The sequence below is a fragment of the Octopus bimaculoides genome, chromosome 3 (assembly GCF_001194135.2).
Source record: "Octopus bimaculoides isolate UCB-OBI-ISO-001 chromosome 3, ASM119413v2, whole genome shotgun sequence".
Lineage (NCBI taxonomy): Eukaryota > Metazoa > Mollusca > Cephalopoda > Octopoda > Octopodidae > Octopus > Octopus bimaculoides.
The window spans coordinates 66,495,032-66,507,553 of record NC_068983.1 but is presented as its reverse complement, the minus strand read 5'-3'; the positions used below and the strand labels follow the sequence as shown (position 1 = coordinate 66,507,553).

The 12,522-nt window shown below is 32.5% G+C and overlaps 1 protein-coding gene across 3 annotated transcripts in view; it reads right to left on the bottom strand.

Annotated features, from left to right (window-relative positions):
• LOC106871954 (protein still life, isoform SIF type 1) overlaps positions 1-12,522 on the bottom strand; it is a 1,491,364-nt gene that overhangs the window by 812,072 nt on the left and 666,770 nt on the right. The gene's annotated exons all lie outside the window — the stretch shown is intronic.

Below are 12,522 nucleotides of genomic sequence, written 5' to 3'. Positions count from 1 at the left end.
TTCTACAGCTGGATGCCCTTCCTAACGCCAACCACTCAGAGAGTGTAGTGGGTGTTTTTACGTGTCACCCGCACGAAGGCCAGTCAGGCGGTACTGGCAACGGCCACGCTCGAAATGGTGTCTTTTATGTGCCACCCGCACAAGAGCCAGTCCAGGGGCACTGGCAACGATCCCCATTTTAATTTTCCTAATAGTTTCCAAGTACCAATGAGGCTTTTTGGCACATCTTCAATTTTCCCCATTCATGAGAGGCGCCCAGCCATCATTCATCTGAGAGTCCATCTACAGAATGTCCTCAAATTTCTATACAGCATATTTTGCCTTTTTTTCTTCAAGTATATAAGCAACAGTTTCATTCCCGAGCAACGCCAGGTGCCTCTGCTAGTGATAAATAAATAAAACTCATACAAGTGAGAAACAAGAAGACAATCGTCAACACATTCACTTCATGATTTTAATGCGCATCTGTTAAGGTAAATAATATTTGCGGTAATCACTATTTTAGACTAATAGAAATAGTAGTAATGAGAAACATAATTATTTTTTTATACATAACAACAGATCCAAATCATTTAACATTTCTTCAAGCTAAGGAATACTACTGTTTATGCATACTGTACCTGACTGAAAAATTACTCTTACTAATTACATTTGAGTAGCTGTTATTATGAAAGATACCCAACCATTACAATATTCATTCAAAATATTTAATTCTAAATCTAAATTTAAAGTGTCATTTAACAAATGCTAGAATGGATAAAAGAATGTATAGAGTGAGAAAAATATCAAGTTGTTACCACTTAAATATAAATATAATGATTAAAACTATAACCTTCCTTTGTAAAAGAATAGTCAAAAGGGAAATTGTTTTCCATAAATTTTGAAATGAGTTTAATTCAAACTGGTCGTTATTTACATGAAATCATGATATTTATCAACACGAGACCTGCATTAAATGATATGAAATTATGGCTTAAATAGAATTATAGATGGTACCAATTTCTCCATTTATTTCTGTACATGCATACATGTTTTCTTGTACATAAACTATTATTCCTTTTGCTAACCTTAATAACTACCATTAAAACACTTAAATAAATAGAATTGTACATTATTGAACAATAGACATAGTAATATACTTTTAATTTTTCTACAGCAAATATTTGCAAAGGTTTCAAATTATCATGGACATGATGGATTTAGTCTCAATTCAGAGAGAAAATAATCAGTTATACATTAGTATATAGTTAAATTAGAAGATGAGTAATTGTGATTACTATATTGATAAGATGGATAGTTGGGAAGTAAAGGGTAGAATTGTCAATGGTATAGATGTCTATGGAAACTTTTGTATATCAACAGCTTATTTTTATTCAAAAATCAAATAAATAATAAGACAACCACCAACTACTAACAACAACATTTGAAATGTGAAATGTTGGAAAGGTACTAGTCAGTCTTTGAAACCAGAAAGCCATACAGGAAATTATTTATTCATGCATGTATATAAACTTTATTTCTTAAATTTTGTAATCAAATTGAAAGAAATGCACATAACTAAATATTTTTAACAGGATTATCAATATTATTAAACAGATTACCTTGAAAATATTGACATAACAACAATGTTATACACAACATGTATTCCACAGTGAGGATATTATCATTAGAATAAGAATTGTAAAATATATATACAGAGATCATTACTTGAAGTGTGCTTATTTATGAAAAGAAAACAGAAATTTCAAGAAATTACTTTGATGGCAACTATAATACATTAATTCACAAAGAAATTATTTATCCATTTAATGTAATGTATGAATATTATTGGATAATGTGTGCTGTTGCAATGTATTTGTGTACAATAATTTTTCCAAGACCATACTCATGCAAGATGATTTCTCTTTTAAAGTATAGAAATTGAAAAACTAAATGTGAGAAAAACCTATATATATTATGCATCCAGTAATGTTTCTGAATTCAAATTCCATAAACTTGATGTTACTTTTCTTGATAAACTCTGGAAAGGGATAGCAAATGAACTGAGATAGCATCAAGAGGTCTCTTTAGTCATGGTAATGATATGATAACCTCTCTAGAGCTGGTGTCATCATAAATTGCATCTTGTACACTCTATAAAGTGGTTGATTTATGAAGGACATCCAGTCATAGAAACTATAACAAAAGTGGAACGTACACGTGAGATGTGATGTTCTGACCTATCCAGAAGAGCTGTAATTCTGAATAAGCACATAGACAATATTGATCTAACACATGTGAACATGGAAGTGACAATGAAGAAAAATCAAAACTGTTTTATGATTGCTTCAATCAAATATATACTTTCTCTTTAAAAAGATCTGTATTATTTGATTTATATATTGTTAACATTTTACAATGTGAAAAAGGATAATAAACAGGTTTTATTTGAACCACTAATTGAGCTGGTGAAATAAATATAATGCAGGTAATGAGAAGAAAGGTACTGAATCATTTGTATCAAAATAAAATGGAACATTTGTAACTGATGCAATTGGTCATATAATGCTACTTCTTCCATTGTATCATCATATTTGTAATAATTGTTTATTTTATATTGCAGCAAAAACAGTGATCTAAAATATTATTTTCTGTAGACTTGAGCTTCTAAACTACACATAAAATGCTATTGCAATTCGATTAAAAAAAACTAATAAGCCAACTGGAGAGAAATCAGAAGCAAATCTATACACAAAAAGGCATACGATAACAAAAATTCTCAAAACACTGGATCGATTCAGATATTTTAGATGAACATGTCAAAAGTAAATTGGGTAGATGAGCGAAATTATTAGCCAGCAAATTTATATTCTGAGTTTATGAATAAAAAGCTATATTGAGTTAAAATCAAAGCTCAAGTGTACATTATCTAGATTATTCAGAGGGTTGTATAAGCTATAAAATAAAACATCAATTTTAATAATACACAAACTACTTTTTTCATATTGAATTTTCTTTCATGATATATGGTGAAAAAACTATTTCCTATATAAAATAAAAATTTCTTCAATGTAGACTCTACTACAAAAGTAATGTATATCTAAGTTTTTATTACCATATTTCTGTTAAAATATATTGTTTTTCTTTCAATTAATTTTAAAATAATGAAGAATATAGTACAATAACTTTATCATTATTAAGATGATGCTTGGAATATAAATTAGCATGAAATTTTAAAAGGAAGTGTTTAATTCAAATCGCTTTAAAACAGGAAGTCTGTACCATGAAATCAAGTGTGATCTCAAATGGTTTGGTATCAAAAGGGTTAAACTGAAGCATTAATTAAAAGTATAACACCAACAAATTTTAATAGGAAAATTTCATCTGAACTGGAGATAGATATCATTTAACAAAAATACTAACTGCTTGTTCATTTGTGGTGTTGGATATGGGATTCTTGTTTCATTTGAGAATTATTATAGTAAATCAGCTTTAAAATTATGTCTACCTGGTCAAGGTAAATAGAAAATAAAGAGCAATATTACATGATCTATTCATCATCAGATGTTCTACATAATATCGAATAATAATATCAAAGAGAATTATAAAAACTTTATTTCCTACTTTATCATCATATATGAAAAATAAAGCTTTATCGATTATTCATGTGTTCCTCTTAGTTCATAATGTTTAGAGTAGAAAATAAAATTTGTGGATTTCAGATTGAAATGTTAAAAGGTCAGTGTATTACAAGAAAATTACTTTCATCTCTAACATCTGGAAAACAGCATAAGCAGTTGTACATGCCCATCTCCTGTATCCCTGTGAATTTCTCTTTCTCTTTAGTGACCACAATTCAGGTTTCTGGGAATCCAGATCTAGCATCACTCTCTAATACTCTTTAACTCTGAAGAGTAAAAGAACAATATTGCTATTTTTTACATAAACAAAGCCTTCAGCCATGTCTCACTTGAGAATTCTTTAGCAAGATGCATGCCTATGACTTTCACCCAGCTCTAATCAATTAAATTAGATGTTCCCTGTTATACTACCCCAATGTAATGTGCATTGAGCTCTTTCTGACTGGTACTATCAACTTTTATATCTCTCAAGGTTTGGTTATACCAAACTTCCTTCAGTATATTAACAACCACTCACTACCAATTCTAACAACATTCTTCTATATAGATAATACCACTCACAACTACTCTTTTACCTACTGCAGACAGACCACATTTATACTTTTATAATAGCATGGAGAACACACAGAATAGCAATCAGATAGTAATTGAAGACATTCTTTTGAAAGTGGTCTAAAATAACATATAAAAGAGACGAGACTAATGCCTTATTTAGAGGGTTAATAACAATACAGAGTAAGACAACAAACTGGCAGAATTGTTAGCATGCTGAACAAAATGCTTAGAGGCATTTTGTCCATCTTTACCTTCTGAGTTCAAATTCTGCCAAGGTGGACTTCGCCTTTCATCCTTTTGGGAAGTCAATAAAATAAGTACCTGTTGAGCCCTGGGGTCAATGTAATTGATTTATTCACTCGATTGAAATAGCTGGCCTTATATCAAAATTTGAAACCAATAACAATACAGAGTTGGTGCAGATAAGAAGAGATTTGTCAATGTTCTGTGTCATGAGGAACAGAGACTTGGGGAGAAAATTGTGATGTCATAGGAGAGAAATGTGTCCACATGGATTGATGGCTCACATGCATTCAAAGATGCTGCAAAGAGAGAGGCTTGGAGATGCCACTATGAAAAGTTGCTAAATGAAGAGAATAAATGGGAAAAAGTCTGCCAAATGTCGACACAACAGAGGGACCACCTATCCAAATTGACAGTTCCTTGGTAGATAAAGCAATTTAGGATATCAAGACAAGGAAAGCCTCCGGGTCATCAGGAACCACTGCTGAGATACTTAAAACACCTGCCAAAGTAGGCTATAGTCTAGTCACCTGTATAGTTAACCAGGTGATATACAAAGGAGTCATACCCAATGACTAGTGTAGCAGTACCATAGTCAACTGCTACAAAGGTGAAGGTAACACCTTAGATAGAAATAATTACAGAGGTATCAAATTGTTGTATCAAGTGATGAAAGTCACGGAGAGGGTCATAGCCCAACTAATTAGGGAGAAAATCAGCTTAGATAAGATGCAGTTTGGGTTTGTGCCAGGGAGTAGCACCACTGATGATATATTTCTGGTAAGATAGCTGCAGGAAAAATTCCTAGCCAAAGATAAAGCTCTGTACTTGGTTTTTGTTGACATGGAGAAAGCCTTTGACAGGGTCCCTCAATTCCTTATCTTGTGGTCAATGGAAACTAGAGATAGATGAGTGGTGGGCAAAAAGCTACATTGCTATCAAAATTCATTTTAAATAAGCGCTTTTATTCATATTTATATACATATTGCCTAATCATCATAAGCAAATATCTCTCTCAAAGAAATTTTTTATAGTTCATATATTAGTGATGATTGATATTAGAAAATATTGTTTGAAGGTTTTAATTTATATATACTTTATAAAAGCAACAATGGGCTCAGAGATTTCTCCTAAGAATATATTTAAAGACACATCTTATAAGTTATATAATCAGAACTGTTTTGAAAATCATTTTGGAAATAATTTGAACAAGCTTGAGTCATTTATACATGGAATGGTATATTCATCCTTTTACTCACATTTTAAAAACTTTACATGGTGACATCAAATCGAGCTGATAGAGATAATTTCTACTTTAGATTGAACTTAAATTAACGTTAATGTACCCAGCCTTCCCTGATAAACATGAACAGCATGCAGATAGAACTCTCAATATTGTTAAGGAAGTGTGGTTCACTATCACTAAGGATTTGTCTTGAGAATACATATGCTCAGGGTAGCAATGGCTGTATCACAACTACTAGTCCTCCACTTTAGAACCAGAAAATACTTCAATCCCCAACAAATAACACACAACAAAACTCGAGTGATAATCACAATAGAGTACATCCACCTCATCTAGGAAAGTGCTACTACACAGATATATTAGGTCGCCCAGTATGAAATTTGTAGAAAAGAAAAGAAGTTTGCTAATGTTTTATAAATGCAAGGAATAGTTTTATTCCTCAAAGTATGCCTCCATATTGTCAATACATTTTTGACATTTCAGCAGTAACTTGTCCAGCCGGGAACTGTAAAAGCCTGGCAATCTAGAGCCAATAAAATCTTCGAAGGCCTGTTTTACAGCATCATCGGAATTAAATATTTTTTCCTATCAAAAAGTTATCTAAATTCTGGAAGAAGTGGTAATCAGTGGGAACAAGATCAGGTGAGTATGGTGGCTGATGGAGAACTTCAAACTCCAACTCCTGTAGTTTCGCCAATGTCATTTTTGTGATGTATGGTCTGGTATTGCCTTGCAATAAAATAGGAGTGGATCTGTTTACTAATCTAGGCTGTTTTTTTGTAAGTTTCTGCATCATTTGGTCCAGTTAGTACCATTACTATTCTGTGACTCTCCACCATGTCAGGCCTTTTCGGCACTGTCAGTCATTTCCTTTCTCCTAGCTACTGCAACTCAGGTATCATTTCTACAGTTGTCATCTACTCTTCTCAACTTGACCAACTTAACATCCCTCAGTTCTTGTTCATAATCTTAACTATTTGCTATCTTTAACTATCTCTCACTCTCCCACACACTCTTGTTTACTCTAACTATCCGCATTTCATGTTCTCTTGTCCCCACGCACTTCTACTCACTTCATAACTTGAGGGTTCACCCTAACATGTCATCACCACCATTTTTATCACTTTTAAATTCACATTGGTCATTTCTGCTATCTTCTATAATGTGTAACTCACCTACAGCAAGATACTTGTTCTGATCTAGCCTCTTCTCTCTCAAGTCATCCTTTAGCATAAATCCACCTCCTTATCTAATGCAGCCCCACTCAGTCAAAAGTGATCTTAGCTCTGCAAGTTGCATAGTAACCTCACTTATGTTGGTGCCATGAAAAAATAACCTAGTACACACGATAAAATGGTTGGCATTAGGAAGGACATCTGGAATGCCTTCTTAGCTGGTAAAAGCAGATTCAAGTCAAAGAGTGATGATGTACAAGGCTGCAATCCAGATAATATCATCCATAGATGAAGGGATATTACAATGAACATCAATGCCAGAATTCAGCTGTACCTCAGGGAACCCCATGACAGACTCCTTCCCCAGATTCCTTTTCTATTGTCTCAGTTCTTGTAATGTGTTGATAACAATGTCCAAGGTAGATAATGCTTTATCTTTAAGAAACCCAGAGAACATCTCAGAATACCACAACACTCAGCTGCAGAAACCGTGCCAAAGCTGACATAGGGGCACAGTGGAGTCTTCAGACACATCAGATCCTATCAAACAATTCAACTCATGCCAGCATGCAACATGAATATTAAATGATGGTGATGATAAAAATTATACATATATACATGTGTGTGTGTGTGTGTGTACGCACACACACAAAGATACATTCTACACCACGACATCAAGGAAACCATTAGTTCAGGAGGCATAGCTAAAGTAATTAAGACAGCTTAGTCATCAGGCACACAATCCAATTAATAGTGTATACACAAAAAGAACACCTACTGCTATCTCATACCATAATTGAATGAAATAAGCAACAAAATCAAATATTTGCAAGAATGATTCTAACAATGCTTGATGTTCATGTGAGCAGTTGAATTATTTCCTTTTCATTTCTCTCAGCTTTATTCTAATTTTGTACATAGAGGATATGTACAAATATTGCTTGATGGATTTTAGAAAGCTAATAATAATAAAAAAAAATTATAACAAAAAAATATGAAAAATATTTTAACTTGATCACCTTTTGACTTTCAAACCACAAGACACAATAAAAAAAGCACCATTAATATACAGGGCTAGTTTTATCAAAAATGCCCAAAATGTTATAAAAATGTAGTTGTGCTTATGCAAAAGAAACTAATATCTACCCAGCTTAGTTGGTTTAAGTCCAGAGGCATGATATTGCAAGCAAGAATAACAATGCTCCACCTACAAGAGGTGTAGATACACTATACATGCTTATAAGAAAATAAGAATTAATACCAGCTGCCCAACTATAGCTTAGAATTATATCAATCATCACAAAAGGCCAGTTATAAATGATTTCAGAAGCAAAACAAAAAAAAACTAACAAGATAGCAAAACCTTGAGTGGGATCAATACAAACTGGAATCAATCAACAATTAAGGTTGTGAAGTTAATACAATTAACCAATCAAAAAGATAAAGGAAATGATTAGAAATTTAAATTTAAAATACATTTCTGATTTGCAGGAAAGGTATAGTTCAGTGAAATTACCTGTTACAAGCTTTACTAATCAGCTATCAAATTTACACATGAATTGTTAATACAGTTCTGTATTTAAGGGATGAGGGAGGAATTATGTACAATATTTACATTTGATGGATATTTATCCTCATTTTGCTTGTCATTAACACAACTTTTCAGCTGATATACCCTCTAGCCTTCATCAGGTGTCTTGGGGAAATTTTGAACTTGGGTTTGCATTCCTAAGATATCTTCCTCCTCCTCCTTCTCCTCTTCGTTTTTATTATTCAGGTCACTGCCTGGAATTGAACTTGGAATCTTGGGGTTAGTAGCCTGTGCTCTTAACCACTATGCCATATGAACGAGCATATGGCATAGTAGTTAAGAGCACGGGCTACTAACCCCAAGATTCCAAGTTCGATTCCAGGCAGTGACCTGAATAATAATAATAATAATAATAATAATAATAATAATAACGTCGAAAAATACTTTGGGAATGAGAACCCAGTTTCAATATTTCCTCAAGACACCTAATGAAGGCTGGAGGGTATATCAGCTGAAACATTGTGTTAATGACAAACAAGATGAGGATAAATATCCGTCTAATGTAAATAATGTACATGAATTGTTTTCTTTACAATACTTATTTCATCAATAGGGCAAGAGTATGCCTATGACCTCCACAAGCTCTCTAAGACTAGTGGAAATGATAAACTTAATCTTCAATTTGGACACCAACAAACTGGTGTCTGAATGACAAATGTACACAGGAAGAGAATTCCAGTGAGTTGGTGTTCTAGGGAGGAAAATTAGGGCTCAGGTGTTATTGGAGGGCCTGGAGAAGTGAGATAAAGAATGAGCGAAAATAGCTAGGGAGATGAGTCTGTTGTGTATGCTTGGATGGAGGTAGTATGCAAATAACCAGTTCCAAGAAACAATATCAGTAAATAAGACAGTGGACAGCTGGTTTTGGGGAAAGTTATTTTCTCTTTTTTTAATGATTCAGTCTGGCGGATGAGCCACTGTCATGGCTTTTGCAAGTCATCCAAGACCAGTGAGATTGAAGAAATGAATGTCCCTGTTGAACAAAAGTAAGATGGTGGTTGCACGAAAAACAAAGTGGCTGTTAATTTTAAAAAAATTTTATTTCATATCACATTTTGTGAACAACAGCTTTATTGGTTACTGTATTCCAGTGAGTCAATCAATTATTGAGAGATGTCATTATGATAGTGAAAGCAGCAAGAGAGCAGCGGTGCAATACAGACAGAACAATTACCAAAAGCTTTTTTGATTTGCAGTTACTGGTTAATCAGTTTTCTTGTCGTATTTAGAAAGGCTAGATATAGGAATGCATTCTAGCTATGTTAAGGATGTGCTTTTGCCAGGAAAGATTCTCAGTGATAGAGTGGTTCATTATTTGGAGTGATCATGAGAGCATAAGTTTGCATGCTGTTTAATGTTTTAATTGAATATAAGTATGATTGTGTTTTCTTAGTATGAGTAGTATTTATTAAGGCAGTATGACTCTCCCCAGTCACAACAAAAGTAGTATTTATGTTTTCTTACTAATGAAAGAGATAAGATTAGTATATCTCCACCTATCTGTCGTCAAGAAATGACACACAGATAGGTGCACACCTTAACCGGATTCTTTTCCTATGCATAATCAAAGACTTAGCTGATGACAAATATACAACTACTTTTGCAAACTTCTCAAGAGTGAGAGACCTATCATGTATTGAACAAGAGGGTAATTTTTCAGTATATCTATCTATATTGAAAATTACAGGAGGCGATTGGGGAGTGAAGCTCAAGGTCTTGGAGTATATGATAGTTGATGAGTGTTTCCATTGCCTTGTAGATACTGAATTTGAGAATGATAGATCAATAGTCAACAGGGTTAGACATATTGCACCATCCTTTGGGATGGAATATACAGAAGCATGTTCTCCTAAGAATAGAATAGATCCTTAAAGACAGAAAGGAAAATTGAAGCGTTTGACACAGACAGACCAGTTCTGCAGACAAAAGAATCGCTGTCAGTGCCAGGAATTGTTTGCACACTTGTATGTTGAGGTAGAGGAAAGTAGTTTTGATGTAATCTTGTTGACAGTGGGCATCGTGGATTTAGAAAAAAAGCAAGTAGTAAGTGTGAAAGCTCTTTCTATGCACGGGTGCTACCATGAAGCCATTCTGGTAGAAGATGATAAAAATATATAAAACCATCTAAATATATTAATAGATGAATGTTATCAAACTACATACAGTAAGAGTATACAGTTAGAATAAGGACTTTCTACTTATCTGGTATAGTCTAATCCTGCATGCAATAAAAGTTTATGACATTAATCCCAACTCAAGATTATGTACATTTATATGGCACCTGATGGCAATTGGAAGACTAAACTATTCCAAAAGATGAAATTAACAGTCTGAAATTCCAGCAGTACAAATGATGACTCATGATAATATTTTAGGCATCCAACTTATTTATTAAGCTTTTAAAATAAATTATGAAAGAAATAGCCACACAAATTACCAAAACTAAAATGTTTAGAATTTTTATTACAAAGAGGTTTGAAAATGAAAAGTTAAGATACACTTGGACTTATAACTATCAAGAAGCTGAAATAATTTTCAGAGGTATCAATCAAAACCAGATATTTTGAAATACAACTAATTTATAAGAATGTAAGGGATAGCCATAAGTGTGATGGTTACCATATTCATTGAAGTAGTTTTCTATTTTAAAACATAAAAGGAAAATTACAGATATTCATAGCTTTTTATTCATAGAAGAAATTGCTTTCCATCATTATTTACAATGATTACATTCAGCTATAATGTCATTTTGAATTACAATGCCATGCTCATCCTGTCATAAATCTTTAATGACCTCGTATCAATTCTTTCTAATGCAAATTTCTTATAAGAATAAAATTTCTTGTGCTAATTGCATCATATATTGAACAACATTTATTTCAAAAGTAATGGTTGTCATATTTGTTATTTCAAATATAAATTGATGATCAAACATGCTTGTTTCGAGAATCTTTCTGTCAAATAATCATTAATTTTGACATTTTTTAACAAGTTCCTATCAGATCAAGCTGTGTTCTTATTAATTCAGTTGCATTTTAAATCTTAATCACTAAATAACACATCAAGATAAGCTGCCTCGTTAATTAGAAATCTAGCACAAGATTATATACATAAAATCAATCACTTTGTTTTAGGATTGCATTTGCCTATTTGCAAGTAATTAGATATGTTAAATACAACAGCAACTAGAAAATGAATGAGGTGTAGATAAATCTAATAGCTCTGTATTGATTTGAAAGTCATTTTAATTATTTTGAATGGAACAATTATCCAGAACATAAATTAGTAAATTTGAAAAACTATTTCATCTAATAATTTGTCAGTAGTAAAAATAACCAGTATAAATATTCAATTATAAATCATAGAACAGCCTTTAAAATATTATCAAAATCTGTTGATAGATTTGAGCTGAAGGTTTTAATATAAGAGATTAAAATTGAATTATTATTCTACATTTGCTCTACATAAACATGTTATACTATTTTGGAATCAGGATGATCTCAGAATTTAAAATCTGCCCTTCATTTAGTTCTCGAACATCCAGCATTGGGCTTTGATTTAAAGGCATTTGAGTTGCTATTTCTTGCAGGTAAATTTTACTGGTATATCAGTAGGTATTAACGGAATTCTAGTAGTGAATACATTATTGTTTGCTCCACATCCAGAGAGTAGAGTAGCTTCTATAACATGTGGCATCATTTTCTTCACAATAAGTTTTACTCCACTGCAGAATTTTGGAGGATTTAAATCTTGTATAGTCAACAGTTTATATAAATTTGTGTAATTGAGGGTGTTATGCCAGTAGCGTTAGAGTGGCATTAGTAAGAAAAAACTCATATATCAAACTTTTTAATGAAATTTCATTATTATTTTTAACTCAGTGTGAAAATGTAAGTAGGACATTAGCATTTGTTTTCAAAAAAACAAACCACTAACATTTTTTAATAATGATATCATTATCATTTAATGTCCGTCTTCCATGCATGCATGAATGAGTAGGACAGTTGACAGGAGCCAGCCAGGGAGAAGACATACATATACATACATACATATATATATATATATATATATATATATATATATATATATATA